This window comes from Pinus tabuliformis, chromosome 6 (assembly GCF_031772625.1).
Source record: "Pinus tabuliformis cultivar Carrire ecotype Pingquan chromosome 6, CPIR1, whole genome shotgun sequence".
In the NCBI taxonomy this organism is placed as follows: Eukaryota; Viridiplantae; Streptophyta; class Pinopsida; order Pinales; family Pinaceae; genus Pinus; species Pinus tabuliformis.
Window position 1 is genome coordinate 1,785,823,213 of NC_142292.1, and position 17,202 is coordinate 1,785,840,414.

General features: G+C 36.0%; 1 long non-coding RNA gene across 1 annotated transcript; it reads left to right on the forward strand.

The window, feature by feature from the left end:
• The first annotated feature begins 1,881 nt into the window (after positions 1 to 1,881).
• Positions 1,882 to 2,429, forward strand: LOC149266150 (uncharacterized). Its single transcript, XR_016252451.1, has 2 exons — positions 1,882 to 1,968; positions 2,141 to 2,429. It is a non-coding gene; the product is annotated as an uncharacterized LOC149266150 (long non-coding RNA).
• Positions 2,430 to 17,202: the final 14,773 nt, after the last annotated feature.

Here is a 17,202-nt window from a genome sequence, read left to right on the forward strand (position 1 = left end):
TGAAGTGGGAAAAACAATGGCATGAAGTCTTTTATAACTATTTTTCAATGAGGTCCTTTATAAACAACAACAGATTTTTACCAATTAGAAATTGGATTTTTAACAAATTTCCAAATGTTCTTTTATCTAATTACAGAACATAAATAGCAGCATATTTTTACATAATTACATAATAAAAACAACAACAGATTTCTACCAATTAGAAATATGACTTTCATCAAATTTCTAATTGGTAAAAATCTGTTGTTGTTTGTATTATGTAATTATGTAAAAATCTGCTGTTATTTATGTTTTGTAATTAGATAAAAAACATTTGGAAATTTGGTAAATCTAATCTCTAATTGCTAAAAATCTGTTGTTTGTATTATGTAAGTATGTAAAAATCTGCTGCTGTTTATATTTTGTAATTTTGTAAAAAGGGTAATGTTTTTTAAGGAAAAAACATGAAGGGGGGGAACAATGGCATGAGGTCTTTTATATACATGACAGCATAAGAGTTGAACCATTCTATCATCTAGAACTGGAGAATCTGATTCCAAGAAAGGAAGAAATTGTCAAAAGAGAAATTGTCACTTGGATTTTTAACTAAGTTGTCTGCAAATTCTGCCTTAGAGAGCCATTTTGAGATTATTCACCTTCAATCCTTTGTTTTTTTAGGGAGAACATCTTTTCCTATCGATCTCTTCTACTTTGGGGATATGGCAAGTGGAGAAGGAGGTGCAAGTGGATCAGAAAAGGTAATATTACTTTGTTTTTGTAGAATAATTACATAATATAATATGTTTTATATTTTTGTTTAAGGTTTGAAGTTAGAATTATAATTTTATAATTATACTTTGTGGTAAATCATTGAAACTTGGATAGGGAAAGAACCTGATAACAGATTCCTTGCTTGAAGATGTTTTTGGGACAGAAGGACTTAAAAAACTTCATGCTTTGGATGTTGAATCCCTAATCCTTTTTCTTAAGACAAAATCCCCTGAAGCTAATCAACTAGGTCCATGTAATCAACAAGCTTTACGAGAATCCATAAGTTCCCCATCCTCTCTTGGATGAAGAAAAAAATCAAAAAAAGTGTCATTGAAATCAAACACCAATAATGAAGAACATTGTGTTGAAACATCTTGTGTGATGGCAACTCCTGGGACTGCAAATTCTTATTCATCCTTAGCTTATGCATCATCTATTGGTAGTTTAGGTACCAAGATAGAGTATGATCCTGTCTCAGGGGAGATAACAAGGACAGATGCAGGAAAACAATTCTTAAATAGGCTAAAGGGCTCTTGCCTTCAACGATTTAGAGATCATCTTCACCTCACATTCTCCAAGATTCCACTTCACCTAAAAAAGATGGTGGTACAGGACATAGAGAATGAATTTGGTACAGGTTGGTCGGCTAAGAAGATAAAATTGCAAATGTCGCTCAACTGTAAGAGGTTTTGTTGCAACCAAACAAGAAAAATTAAAAAAATGCCTCAAGATCAAAGACTGAAACAAAGACCATTTGACATACCTTTTAAAGTATGGAAAGAACTTGTAAAATCATATGAGAAGTTGGATGCACAAAGAAAGGCCGGAAATGAGAGCAATCAGGTATTGAATTTTTCATTAAACGTTGTTTAGAATGTATTAATACTTATAAGTATCTTAGACATGTATTTGTGTGAAAATAAATTGAATTGGTTTATGTTTAAGGACAGGGCATCCAAGGCGAGGTTAACCAAGACAAAAGTCACTCATCGTAGTGGCCAGAAAGGTTTAAAATCACTGATAACAACCTTTGTAAGTATATTAAACATGTGATATTTTTTTATTAAAGTTTGTACTAGAAGAAAGTCATTGTTATCTAATTTCTCCCTATTTACTAATTGATAGGAACTAAAATATGGAAGACCTACAAATCATTTGGAAAAGGAGGTGCTGCAGGAAAAGAGATGGGTTGAATTTGTTGTTTGGATGGACTCTATGGTATGTAATCTTAGTTGGATTTCCAATATACTTTTGAACCGTATTTTCATTTTATTTTTTAGTACTATTAGATATTATATCTTATCTCATTTTATGGTTAACATTGTATAACAGAAACATGCGTTGTGTTATGTAATTAATACTAACATGTAATATTGATTTTTTTTATCAGAATGCTATAGGTAATGATTGCCAAGACGATGATCCAAATTATGTTCAATATATATTAGGAGATGATGAGGATGAGGATGCGGATGATGGTGGTGAAGGAGGAGATGATGATGATAGTTGCAGTGTTGGTGATGATGTGGATCAAACTAATGAGGATGGTCAAGATGATCATGAGGATGATCTTGGTGGTGGTAGCTAGGCATGCACATGCATTGTTTTTGATGAAGAAATTACTATGTAGAATGACATTGTTATGTTTAGATGGGTGTTGTGAATTTACCCTATATCAATGAAACATTTTGATTTTGTAATCATACGATGAGTTTGATTTGATTAAAGATGATGATGATATTATCAATATTATATTTTTATTTGATTTATATATTGGAAAGTATCATTATTATTTTGATAGAGAATTATAATGTATGGTGATATTACCATCTTTGGATGTATGTTGTTAATTTATCGTAGAATAATGATATTCATGAAATATTTTGATCTGTTAATCATATTTGAATTTTAGTTGTTTTGATTAAAAATAATACTGATCTTATTAGTATTATGTTGCTATTTTATACATGTCTTGAAAATTGTTAATGACACATTGTTATTTTTTTGGATGGATGTTGTCAATTTCTTTTAAATTTCTTTACAAATGATATTGAATTGTGATATCTACTTTAATGATATTTAGAAACTATGATATATTTCACTACGAATCTATAAAGGGGGTCATATATGTAAAGATAAATATACTCTACATAAGAAGTCAAATGCGGATGTAACCATGGATGCAAAATTGAAAGTAAAATTGGATGTTAATCTAGGAATTAATACAAAATGCAAACAATTGACATACAAAGTGTTTTAAATTAGAAGTGAAAAATTGTGCAATAGTTGACACAAGGAAGGGAACAAATCATGGCATACAAAAGGATATCAAATTGGGCAAAAACAAGGACACATAAATGGGCACCAAATTAGATGCAAAAAAAGACACACAACTAGATGTAAAATAAGATGCAAAGTTGAGTGTTAAAAAGAAGCAAAAAATGTTACAAATTAAGATGCCAAATGATGATGCAAATAATGGTGTAAATTTGGGATGCAAACTTGGGCGCAAAAAAGGAAAAAAAAAAAGATGTAAGAAAAGACATAAAACAAGATGCAAAATGGGGCTGAAAAAAGGTGAAACCAAGGATGCCATATTGGATGTAAAAAATGATGCCTAATCAGATGCAAATTTAGGCTCAAACTTAGACACAAAATTATATGCAAATGTGGACACAAAATGAGGTAGAAAAAGATGCAAATTTGGATGGTGAAAACGATGTAAAACTAGACACCAAAAAAATGCAAAATTGGATGAAAAAGTGGGCGTAAATAATGGTGCAACATTGGACACATAAGTAGACACAAAAAATGGTGCAAAAATGGGCATAAAAATAGCTTAAAATTGGATGCAAAACTTGGTGCAAAAACAAATACAAAAGTAGACGTAAAAAATGGCTCTAAATTGAATGTACCATTAGACACAAAATAAGATGCAAAGGTGGACACAACACATGACTCAACATAAGATGCAAATTTGGATGCTCAAAATGATGTAACATTGGATGCAAGAAATGGTGTTAAAAACGATGCAAAATTGGATGCAACAAATGACGCAAAATATGGTGCAAAATGAGATGGGAAAAATGGAGACGAATCAAACATAAATGTGGACATAAAAAATGGTCCAAAAAAAGATGCAAAAATTGGCACAAAAATGGATGCAAAATTTGGTGCTAAATCAAATTCAACACATGGTGCAAAGATATGCACCAAAATTAGTGCAAATATAGAAGCAAAAACTAGTGTAAGACTAGATACAAAACCTTGCGTAAGACTAGATGCAAAAACTGACACAAAATGGATGCAAAAAAATACGTTAAATTGGATGAAAAATACAATGTAAACTTGATGCAAATGATAGTGCAAAAATGGAAGCAAAGAATGAAAAATAGGAAGCAAAAGACAATGAAAAATAGATGCAAAAAATGACACAAAACTAGAAGCAAAATCTGTCATAAAATAAGATGCAAATCTTGGTTCAAAATTTGACGCAAAAAATGATGCATGGTTTGGTGTAAAAAATGATGCAAAATCTAGCGTGAAAAAGGATGCAAAATCAAGTGCAAAAAAGGACGCTTTAAAAATTGTACAATAGAGCTAGATTTAGCAGCCAGGTTGCTCATCACAATTACAAAAAAAATGCACTAAAATATGGCGCAAATTGTTGGTTTTGTTGTAGTGGGCCCGCGACTAAGGTAATTTATATCTACAACCAAGACAATTTGGGCCTGAAACAAAGGGAAATTAGGCATGCAACCATGTGTAACTCTTTCCTACAACCAATTCAATTTGAGCCTACAACAAATTATAAAACAAGATTTCTTCGTTTTAGAATTGGGGCCTAATTTATATCAGCAACTTGCCCTAGTTTTGACCTATCTTTTCCCTCTCAAAACCAATCTAAAAACTTTCGCTAAAATAGTGCAAAATATCCTCCTATAAACTTTACAATCCTCTCTGTCACAACACAAGATTCCTTATCAGATACAACTCCTTAGCTTGGCCATGTCTCTACTAGGCTCAACCTTGTGGTTTCTGATAGACCTTATTGTTTGCCTAGAACCCAAGATGATGCTCAAATGAGCCACATGAGTGGAATATATCATTAGAGAAATTTTGAGGTCTAAATGGGTCTCAAAACAAAATTGTCCAAAATAAAATTTATAAGAACTAATAAGATTCAAGATGATGATGTCAACCATGGGGGACAATTCACCATTTTTGGAGTAAAAAAATAAAAAGGTTAAAAAATAAAATAATAAAAAAAAACTATTTTTCCAGCGTGTATTTTCAAATGACCTCCCTACAATTTTAATCAATGTTCGAGTGGGGGCACTTGTTGGATGCACAATTTCATTTCTTATCCAAGGAGTAGCCATGTTGCATACTTTTGATGGACATTGCTACACAAAAAATGAAAAATACATGAAAAACATGATTGCAATAACATTTTTTCATGTATTTCTCATTTTTCATGTAGCAAGGTCCATCGAAATTATTCAACATGGGTACTCATTGAATGATGAATTAAATTCTACATCTAACAAGTGCACCCGCTCGAAATTTGAGTAAAAATATAGGGAGATAAGTTGAAAATACAAGTTGAAAAGTAGTTTTACCTTTTTTCCCTCTAAAATTTGATGATGTAATATAATATTATTTTATTATTTCCAATATTATTTTATAATATTCCATAGGAAGCCCATTTTAGACCTCAAAAGTTCTCTAATGATAGTGTTTGATGTCATCATTTTGGGGGGTAACATTATGGCTTTTAGATATATCCTTGATAGATCAAAGTGTTCTCTAGCTCATTAAAAGACACAATATTCTTGCAAAGTATATTTTTATATTAATGTGTTGATGGTTGTGGGTGAATGCCCAAGTTCATGGGTTTGAGGATGTATCGATGCTTTTGACTTACATAGAATTGAGAGGATTGGTATAGCTAACGATCCACACAAGGACTATAGGAAGCACTAAATAATATTTCATTCTAGAAAATAGAGAAAATGATTAATCACTATTGTTGGTACACGACAACCAAATCCTTGGCTTCCTTAATGCTAGGACTCAAAATGAACTGAAGCAAGTGCAAATACATTTTACCTTTTTTTCCATTGAATGGACTAGGGTGTTCTTGTGGTACTGCAAAGTCCAAATAAGATTTAAACTAGAGCATTCAATCACACGAAAACATAAACACAACATACAATAGAGATTTCCATTATGCAATAAACACATATTTTTCCATGGAAACTCTAAGTAGGAAAACTAGATTTGATGGGATTTTATTGAGCAAGAAACTAATTGCAAAAGGGTGAGCTATACACATATTTAGTGTATTGTTACTCACTAGTAGGAAATTTGCATATGGTTATGGCTTAGCAACAAGCCTCACTCACCATGAGATAGGTTCAATGTCTATTCTCCTCTAATAATCAAGCATATTTCTTCTTTAAGCTAACTAATCCGAATAGAAAATGGCATACCACCATGGTATTCATCCACCCATGGAATTTACCCATGGTATTGTAAGTGGTATCCACCCATGGTATTTTCCCATGGTATTGTGAGATCCACTCATGGTATTCATTCACCCATGAAATTGACCCGTGGTATTGTAACCGAAAAATACTATAAGTAGCAAGTCACATTTTGTAAAAGGACAGATTGTCCACCACAATGTAGCTTTTACAATTATTCTCCATTTTAATAAAAAGTTTCTGTGGTATTGTTTATTGGGCATTCTCCTCTTTTTCTTCTGGCATTTTAATTTTTTAGATCTTAGGGATAAGAGTTTAATATATTTAAAAAATTGTTTTACTATTTAGTAATGGTAATAATAATTTAGCTTAAATGTAATACTTTAATTTGACAATAAATTGGTGTATGAGATCTCTTTTTTATGGGACAAGAATCTCCTCATATAAAAGGATTACATTCTAAATATACTTGTAGAACATTAGAATTAGAGATAAAAATCTATCTTAAGAAAATCCATATATAAATATTGTGTTTTATATATGTTTTGTAATATAATAACACTAATCATAATTACGTGAAAAAAAAACTTTCAAATAATGATCTCATTATACAAAACATCTCTCACACACAAAAAAAAAAGGAAAGCTATAGGATTTCACTTGGTCTCATTAAAATCCTAAAATAATTAAAATTTCAATACCAACATAGGTATACATAACTTTTATTTTAAAAAACATAAAAATATCCCAAATACCATGCATCTTACAATGCACTTTTGATATATATTTTGGACATCTAGTTCTTGATGAGATTAAACCTTGTAGGAATTTACAGGGTAAGTTCCTCAGACAGAACACCAAAGGACACCGCTCACAAACAGATCACAGATCAATACACCAGTATTTTGACGTGGTTAAAACCCTCAAAGAGGGAAACAGTCCATGGCCTGAGCCAACGCGGCCACCTCAGGAAATTTATTAATAAAAGAATAAAAATTTACATATGCTTCTCTCATAGACGAATTACCCTACAAATGACCCTCCATGCTCTTTAAATAGAGATCATGGACCAATCGGGTGTTAAGCCATGGATCAAGTGTTGGTAATACCGAGGAGAGAATGAACCATCGGATCACTACATATCGTGACCGTCGGATTGTAAGTTACAAAATGTACATAGTAAAGAAACACACTTTACCTAACTCTATACCTAACACTATACTAGACCAAGTTGTACTTAACTATTTCCTATGTGTCGGAATATCCTAACATCCCCCCTTAAGAACAACTTGGGATAGGATTGAAGGATTTACAAATATGACACAGTAGGAGAAGGAAGGAGGCACTAGAGCCTATCCCCCCTTAGTGACAACTTCCTAAACTCCAACCATAAATCGAAGTTTAGTGAACTTCGCCTGTATGAGAGCCTTTGTAAAGATGTCTGCAACTTGATCATCTGTTGAACAATATTTCACTTTAAGAACATGGTCATGAATGAGCTTTCTGATGAAGTGCATGTGTACTTCAATGTGTTTGCTGCGCTGATGTTGGACTGGATCTTTGCATAGCTAAATGGCACTTTGATTATCACACCAAAGTGTAGTCGGATGCTATTACTGAAAGCCAAACTTTGACAGGATCTGACGAAGCCACATAGCTTCATTACTAGCTTCTACGGCACCATGATACTCTGCTTCTGCTGAAGAAAGAGAAATGGCACCTTGTTTCTTGCAAGCCTATGTAATAGGTCCTGAACCAAGAGTGAACACATAACCTGCAGTAGACTTCCGATAATCAGGGTCACCAACCCAATCGGAATCAGTGAAACCAACCAATAGAGGAGCTGCTTCGGCACTGTAATGAATCCCAAACTGAACTGTACCTCGAACATAACAAAGTATTCTTTTAGCTGCTTTCCAATGACTTTCACGTGGGTTTTGCATAAACCGAGCAACAAGGCCAACAACAAAGGAAAGGTCAGGACGAGTATGGGTTAGATACAAAAGTTTTCCTACAAGTTGACGGTATAAGGTAGCATCAACTTCAGGAGAAGTACAAGTGACTGAAAGTTTGACTCCAGACTGAAAGGGGGAAGGGGCTGGCTTGCAGTCTTCCATGTGAAAATGGCGTAGAATATCACAGGCATACTTGGACTCAGAAAGGGAAATACCTTCCTTGGATTGCAAGACTTGAAGACCGAGAAAATAATGTAAGTGTCCTTAGTTTGTCATTTCAAACTTCTTTTTAAGGCTATACTTCACATGGTTTATAAGGTTGGGATCACTACCAGTCAGGATAAGATCATCAACATAAAGAACAAGAATGATAAGAGACTTGCCCACTTTCTTGGTGTAGACAGTATTGTCAGAATGACACCTAGAAAATCCATTTTCTAAAAGAAAGTTATCCATTTTGGCATACCAAGCTCGAGGAGCTTGCTTGAGACCATAAAGGGATTTCTTAAGCCGACATACAAGGCTAGAGTCTGTTTGTATAAAGCCAATAGGTTGTTCCATATAGATTTCTTCATGCAAGTCCCCATGCAAGAAGGCGGATTTAACATCCATATGATAGACTTCCCATTTGAAAGAGGCAGCAAGGGAAAGAACAAGGCGGATAGAGTTCATTTTGGCAACAGGGGAGAAGGTTTGAGTATAGTCAATGCCGTCAACTTGTGAAAATCCCTTAGCAACAAGACAAGCTTTATGTTTATCAACTTTCCCATCTGGTCCATACTTGGTTCTGTAAACCCATTTCCATCTAACAAGTTTTCGTCCCTTTGGTAGAGGAACAAGATCCCTTGTATCATTTTCCAATAATGAATGATATTCTTCATTCATAGCTGCTTCCCAATCTGGATGGCTTGAAGCTTATGCAAAGGTGTCAGGATCATAATTCATTGAAGCTTGAGCCAATAAAGAAGAGGCTCTCTCGAACTGAGAACGTGTACGTTGCTGATCTGTAGGATCACCGACAAGATCACCTGCTGCATCCCGAGTAGCCCAGACCCATTTTGGAAGCTGAGGAGCTGAAGGAGGATCCTGAGAAGGTGGGGGAGGATTTTCATCCTCGCTTTCATCATCTGAAGATGAAATATTTTCAAAAGTACAAGGGATAGGGAGAGGTGGCACATCCGCCGAACTAGGCTCAGCAAACTTTACATCTCTTCTAATGATAACATTTTTGGACTTAAGTGGAATAAGTCTATATCCTTTGACATCTTCAGAATATCCAACAAAAATACATTTTTCACTCTTAGGTTCTAATGCTTTATGTTTCTCATCTGGAATATGAGCCCATGCTTCACTTCCAAAAACACGAAAGTGACTTACATCTGGTTTGATTGAGCTCCATGCTTCTTCTGGAGTGATATTCTTTAAAACCTTAGTAGGAGTGCGATTTATTATGTAATTTGCACAGTTAATTACTTCTGCCCAATAATTAAGACTAAGTCCTTTAGATTGAAGCATACAATTAGCCATTTCCTTTAAGGTGTGATTTTTCCTTTCAGCTACACCATTTTGTTGTGGAGTATATGGAACAGTATGTTGCATTTGAATTCCATTCTCAGTGCAAAAGTTGATGAATGTGTTTTTAACATATTCTCTGCCATTATCAGATCTTAGCTTAAGAATTTGATGTCCAGATTGTTTTTCAACAAAGGCCTTAAAGGCCAAGAACATGTTAAATACTTCACTCTTGAGTTTTAAGAAGTATACCCAAGTGCGTCTAGATAAATCATCAATGAAAGTTAAGAAATACTTATAGCCAGAGAATGAAGCAACTGGAAGTGGAACACATAAATCACTATGCACGAGCTGTAAAGGGGCGAGGCGTGCCAAGAGGCACATTTTTAAAAATTGTCCCGATGATGTTTTCCGAGTACACATCCGGAACAAACACCATCTCTGCAAGATACCATTGGAAGACCTGTCACCATATTTTCTTTACATAGATTCTGAAGAGACCGATAGTTTAAGTGACCAAGTCGCTCATGCCAAAGTTTGCTCACTTCATCATTATGAGCAACAAATACTGAGGGAAGATTTGATGATCCAAAGTTGTGAAACTTATACAACCTTGTAGAATCATCAGAAATGTCAGTAGCTAAAATCTGTCTAGGATCTCTTAGGTCCTTAATTACAACATCATGAGGTGAAAATTCAACGATTTTACCTTCACCTGAATGAGTTATCTGATATACAGATAGAAGGTTGCAGGATAAGGTTGGAACACATAATACATCATTAAACTGACCATTGTCTAGATGAACAGTTCCAGTCCCTACAACACTAAGAGATCTATCATCACCAACATAGATATTTTTGGTGTTACAATCATTTAAAGAAGAAAACATGGCTTTGTTTTTGGCCATGTGATAAGAAGCTCCAGAATCAATGAGCCACTCATGAGAATGAGAAGAAGAAGATACATTTAGTGCATAGCCAGAACGAGATGCTTGACAACCACATGCAGAAAGTGCCATTCCTGAAGATGAAGTTGAAGTTGAAGAGTGCTCCAAATGGATGTTATGCTTCTTCATTGCTGCTTCCAAGGCTTCCATCTTCTTAAAGCATTTGGATTCTAAGTGGCCATCTCGATTACAAAAGTTGCAATGTCTATCAGTCTTCTTCCCTTTGTTTTTATTTGTCTTATCATTTTGAGGCTGAAATTGCTTAGGAACCTTGCTTGGTTTAGGACCATTCTTTTTAGGATACGACTTCTTAGGATTCTTTGGATTTGGTTGCTGTTGGGCAGCTAACGCTTACTTAGAAGAGTTTCCAAGATGAAGAAGACCAAAGTGTAAGAGTTTTTCTTGTTCTCTTATTAAAGAATCACAAAAGGAATCAAAGGAAGGGGACTTGTAGGTTTGTCCTTGAGAAATGAAGGCTTCTCTTGTAGAATGGAAGGTGGAAACAAATACAGAACAGGCTGGTCCCAACTTAGTAAGAATGGAGTAGATAAGGCTACTATCTTCTTTCTTAACCTTAACACCTTCCAAGAGAAGTCTAAGGGTATTGAACTTGGACAAAAAATCTTCAATGCAAGAAAAAATATTGGGGTCCAATGTAAGCAATTCATTTTCAATTTGATGGGCTTTAAGTTCATTTTTAGTTCCAAAGACTTTAGTAATCTGTTTCATTGCTTCATCAGGAGTATCAAGTTCTGCAATATGGAATCTAAGATCTGGAGAAATAGACATCCGTATCAACCCACGTGCTTGCTCTTGCATATTTTCCCATTTAGCTGCCTTGTCTTCATCTTTCGGTTTGGTCTCTTGGCCTGTGGCTATTCTGTAAAGACCTTTACTTCTAAGTAAATCCACAATGTAGGACCACCATTGGAAGTAGTTGGTGCTATCAATAATAACTTGGCATGGAATTTCCATTTAAAAAAAAAACTAAAGCTATAGATGCTAAAACTAAGTGTTTCAATGGAAAGATCTCGAAAAATTAGGCTGTTTCAAAAAAACGGTTCTCAAAACGGCTTCCGGATGAAGAAGTTATGGCTTTTTGAAGAAAATTTGATGAAGTCACCGACAAAGTGCGGGAATGTGCGGAAATGAAAAATCCGCCCTCACAAAATGGAGACTTGAACCCAAGACCTCTACTCTCATAAATTAGCTTTGCACCAAGTGAGCTATACAAAAAGTTTGAGAGAGAGAGAAAGAGAGGGGGGGGGGGGTTGATGCTTTGGGTTGCGTGCTTGCTTTGAGAAAGCTCTTTTTCCCTACAAAACAAAAAACACAAAACCCAACACAGACATACAAAAAAAATGAACCTTGCGGCTCGAAGTTAGCTTTAGCCGGAAACTAAATATTTTCAAAAACGAACCTTGTGGCTCGAGGTTAGCTTTAGCCGGAAACTAAATATTTTCCTCAATGTTTCTGATTTTCCGAGATCACACTAAGGCGCAGTGGAAAAGAGCATACGCATGAGAAAAATCCTTCCTTTCTATTTCTGATTTGCCCAGATCGCACAAAGTCGCAGGGCAAAGAGAATATGCAGAAATGAAAGGTATAGATCCGGTCATAAAAAATGATAAATAACCCGAAAACCGAAATAATCAGAGAGAAAATAACCGTAAACTGCAAATAAACACTGTATAGCTCCAGATCTTAAAAATGACGCAACTAGGGCTACCGGAAACCTTTTCGCGTGAAACAAAAGGGGTTCCTCACTGGAACAGATGCTCCCAACACAACAGAGCAGTCCTCTCGGCCCGAAAGCAGTTAGAAACAATAGATCTAGGAAACGGTAGTCGGATGTAGTTCTACCGGCTTCAAATTTGGATCACCAACGGACGCGGCCCTCAAATAGCTCTGATACCATGTAGGAATTTACAGGGTAAGTTCCTCAGACAGAACACCAAAGTACACCACTCACAAACAGATCACAGATCAATACACTAGTTTTTTGACGTGGTTAAAACCCTCAAAGAGGGAAACAGTCCATTGCCTCAGCCAACGTGGCCACTTCAGGCAATTTATTAATAAAAGAATGAAAATTTACATATGCTTCTCTCATAGACGAATTACCCTACAAATGACCCTCCATGCTCTTTAAATAGAGATCATGGACCAATCGGGTGTTAAGCCACGGATCAAGTGTCAGTAATACCGAGGAGAGAATGAACCGTCGGATCACTACATATCGTGACCATCGGATTGTAAGTTACAAAATGTACATAGTAAAGAAACACACTTTACATAACTCTATACCTAACTCTATACTAGACCAAGTTGTACTTAACTATTTCCTATGTGTCGAAATATCCTAACATCCCCACTTAAGAACAACTTGGGATAGGATTGAAGGATTTACAAATATGACATGATAGGAGAAGGAAGGAGGCACTAGAGCCTATCCCCCCTTAGTGACAACTTCCTGAACTCCAACCATAAATCGAAGTTTAGTGAACTTCGCCTGTGTGAGAGCCTTTGTAAAGATGTCTGCAACTTGATCATCTGTTGAACAATATTGCACTTCAAGAACATGGTTGTGAATGAGCTTTCTGATGAAGTGCATGTGCAGTTCAATGTGTTTTCTGCGCTGATGTTGGACTGGATCTTTGCATAGCTGAATGGCACTTTGATTATCACACCAAAGTGTAGTCGGATGTTGCTGCTGAAAGCTAAACTCTGACAGGATCTGACGAAGCCACAAGGCTTCCTTACTAGCTTCTACGGCACCACGATACTCTACTTCTTCTGAAGAAAGAGAAATGGCACCTTGTTTCTTGCAAGCCCATGTAATAGGTCCTGAACCAAGAGTGAACACATAACCTGCAGTAGACTTCCGATCATCAGGGTCACCAGCCCAGTCGGAATCAGTGAAACCAACCAATAGAGGAGCTGCTTTGGCACTGTAATGAATCCCAAACTGAACTTTACCTCGAACATAACGAAGTATTCTTTTAGCTGTTTTCAAATGACTTTCACGTGGTTTTTGCATAAACCGAGCAACAAGGCCAACAGAAAAGGAAAGGTCAGGATGAGTATGGGTTAGATACAAAAGTTTTCCTACAAGTTGACGGTATAAGGTAGCATCAACTTCAGGAGGAGTACAAGTGACTGAAAGTTTGACTCTAGACTAAAAGGGAGAAGGGGATGGCTTACAGTCTTCAATGTGAAAATGGCGTAGAATATCAGAGGCATACTTGGACTGAGAAAGGGAAATACCTTCCATGGATTGCAAGACTTGAAGACCGAGAAAATAATGTAAGTGTCCTAAGTCTGTCATTTCAAACTTCTTTTTAAGGCTAGACTTCACATGGTTTATAAGGTTGGGATCACTACCAGTCAGGATAAGATCATCAACATAAAGAACAAGAATGATAAGAGACTTGCCCACTTTCTTGGTGTAGACAGTATTGTCAGAATGACACCTAGAAAAGCCATTTTCTAAATGAAAGTTATCCATTTTGGCATACCAAGCTCGAGGAGCTTGCTTGAGACCATAAAGGGATTTCTTAAGCCGACATACAAGGCTGGAGTCTGTTTGTATAAAGCCAATAGGTTGTTCCATATAGATTTCTTCATGCAAGTCCCCATGCAAGAAGGCGGATTTAACATCCATATGATAGACTTCCCATTTGAAAGAGGCAGCAAGGGAAAGAACAAGGCGGATAGAGTTCATTTTGGCAACAGGGGAGAAGGTTTGAGTATAGTCAATGCCGTCAACTTGTGAAAATCCCTTAGCAACAAGACAAGCTTTATGTTTATCAACTTTCCCATCTGGTCCATACTTGGTTCTGTAAACCCATTTCCATCTAACAAGTTTTCGTCCCTTTGGTAGAGGAACAAGATCCCTTGTATCATTTTCCAATAATGAATGATATTCTTCATTCATAGCTGCTTCCCAATCTGGATGGCTTGAAGCTTATGCAAAGGTGTCAGGATCATAATTCATTGAAGCTTGAGCCAATAAAGAAGAGGCTCTCTCGAACTGAGAACGTGTACGTTGCTGATCTGTAGGATCACCGACAAGATCACCTGCTGCATCCCGAGTAGCCCAGACCCATTTTGGAAGCTGAGGAGCTGAAGGAGGATCCTGAGAAGGTGGGGGAGGATTTTCATCCTCGCTTTCATCATCTGAAGATGAAATATTTTCAAAAGTACAAGGGATAGGGAGAGGTGGCACATCCGCCGAACTAGGCTCGCAGGCCGATATATTTTTAGCAAACTTTACATCTCTTCTAATGATAACATTTTTGGACTTAAGTGGAATAAGTCTATATCCTTTGACATCTTCAGAATATCCAACAAAAATACATTTTTCACTCTTAGGTTCTAAAGCTTTATGTTTCTCATCTGGAATATGGGCCCATGCTTCACTTCCAAAAACACGAAAGTGACTTACATCTGGTTTGATTGAGCTCCATGCTTCTTTTGGAGTGATATTATTTAAAACCTTAGTAGGAGTGCGATTTATTATGTAATTTGCACAGTTAATTGCTTCTGCCCAATAATTAAGACTAAGTCCTTTAGATTGAAGCATATAATTAGCCATTTCCTTTAAGGTGTGATTCTTCCTTTCAGCTACACCATTTTGTTGTGGAGTATATGGAACATTATGTTGCATTTGAATTCCATTCTTAGTGAAAAAGTTGATGAATGTGTTTTTAACATATTCTCCGCCATTATCAGATCTTAGCTTAAGAATTTGATGTCTAGATTATTTTTCAACAAAGGCCTTAAAGGCCAAGAACATGTTAAATACTTCACTCTTGAGTTTTAAGAAGTATACCCAAGTGCGTCTAGATAAATCATCAATGAAAGTTAAGAAATACTTGTAACCAGAGAATGAAGCAACTGGAAGTGGACCACATAAATCACTATGCACCAGCTGTAAAGGGGCGGAGGCGTGCCAAGAGGCACATTTTTAAAAACTGTCCCGATGATGTTTTCCGAGTACACATCCGGAACAAACACCATCTCTGCAAGATACCATTGGAAGACCTGTCCCCATATTTTCTTTACATAGATTCTAAAGAGAGCAATAGTTTAAGTGACCAAATCGCTCATGCCAAAGTTTGCTCACTTCATCATTATGAGCAACAAATACTGAGGGAAGATTCGATGATCCAAAGTTGTGAAACTTATACAACCTTGTAGAATCATTAGTAATGCCAGTAGCTAAAATCTGTCTAGGATCTCTTAGGTCCTTAATTACAACATGATGAGGTGAAAATTCAACGCTTTACCTTCACCTGAACGAGTTATCTGATATACAGATAGAAGGTTGCAGGATAAGGTTGGAACACATAATACATCATTAAACTGATCATTGTCTAGATGTACAGTTCTAGTCCCTACAACACTAAGAGATCTATCATCACCAACATAGATATTTTTGGTGTTACAATCATTTAAAGAAGAAAACATGGATTTGTTTTTGGCCATGTGATAAGAAGCTCCAGAATCAATGAGCCACTCATGAGAATGAGAAGAAGAAGATACATTTAGTGCATAGCCAAACCGAGTTGCTTGACAACCACATGCAGAAAGTGCCATTCCTGAAGATGAAGTTGAAGTTGAAGAGTGCTCCAAATGGACGTTATGCTTCTTCATTACTGCTTCCAAGGCTTCCATCTTCTTAAAGCATTTGGATTCTAAGTGGCCATCTCGATTACAAAAGTTGCAATGTCTATCAGTCTTCTTCCCTTTGTTTTTATTTGTCTTATCATTTTTTTGAAATGATTTTTCATTTTGACGTTGAAATTGCTTAGGACCCTTGTTTGGTTTAGGACCATTCTTTTTAGGATACGACTTCTTAGGATTCTTTGGATTTGGTTGCTGTTGGGCGGCTAACGCTTTCTTAGAAGAGTTTCCAAGATGAAGAAGACCAAGGTGTAAGAGTTTTTGTTGTTCTCTTATTAAAGAATCACAAAAGGAATCAAAGGAAGGGGACTTGTAGGTTTGTCCTTGAGAAATGAGGGCTTCTCTTGTAGAATGGAAGGTGGAAACAAACATAGAATACGCTGGTCCCAACTTAGAAAGAATGGAGTAGATAAGGCTACTATCTTCTTTCTTAACCTTAACACCTTCCAAGAGAAGTCTAAGGGTCTTGAACTTGGACAAAAAAACTTCAATGCAAGAAAAATTATTGGGGTCCAATGTAAGCAATTAATTTTCAAGTTGATGGGCTTTAAGTTCATTTTTAATTCCAAAGACTTTAGTAATCTGTTTCATTGCTTCATCAGGAGTATAAAGTTCTGCAACATGGAATCTAAGATCTAGAGAAATAGACATCCATATCAACCCACGTGCTTGCTCTTGCCTATTTTCCCATTTAGTTGCCTTGTCTTCATCTTTCGGTTTGGTCTCTTGGCCTGTGGCTATTCTGTAAAGACCTTTACTTCTAAGTAAATCCACAATGTAGGACCACCATTGGAAGTAGTTGGTGCTATCAAGAATAACTTGACATGGACTTTCCATTTAAAAAAAAACTGAAGCTATAGA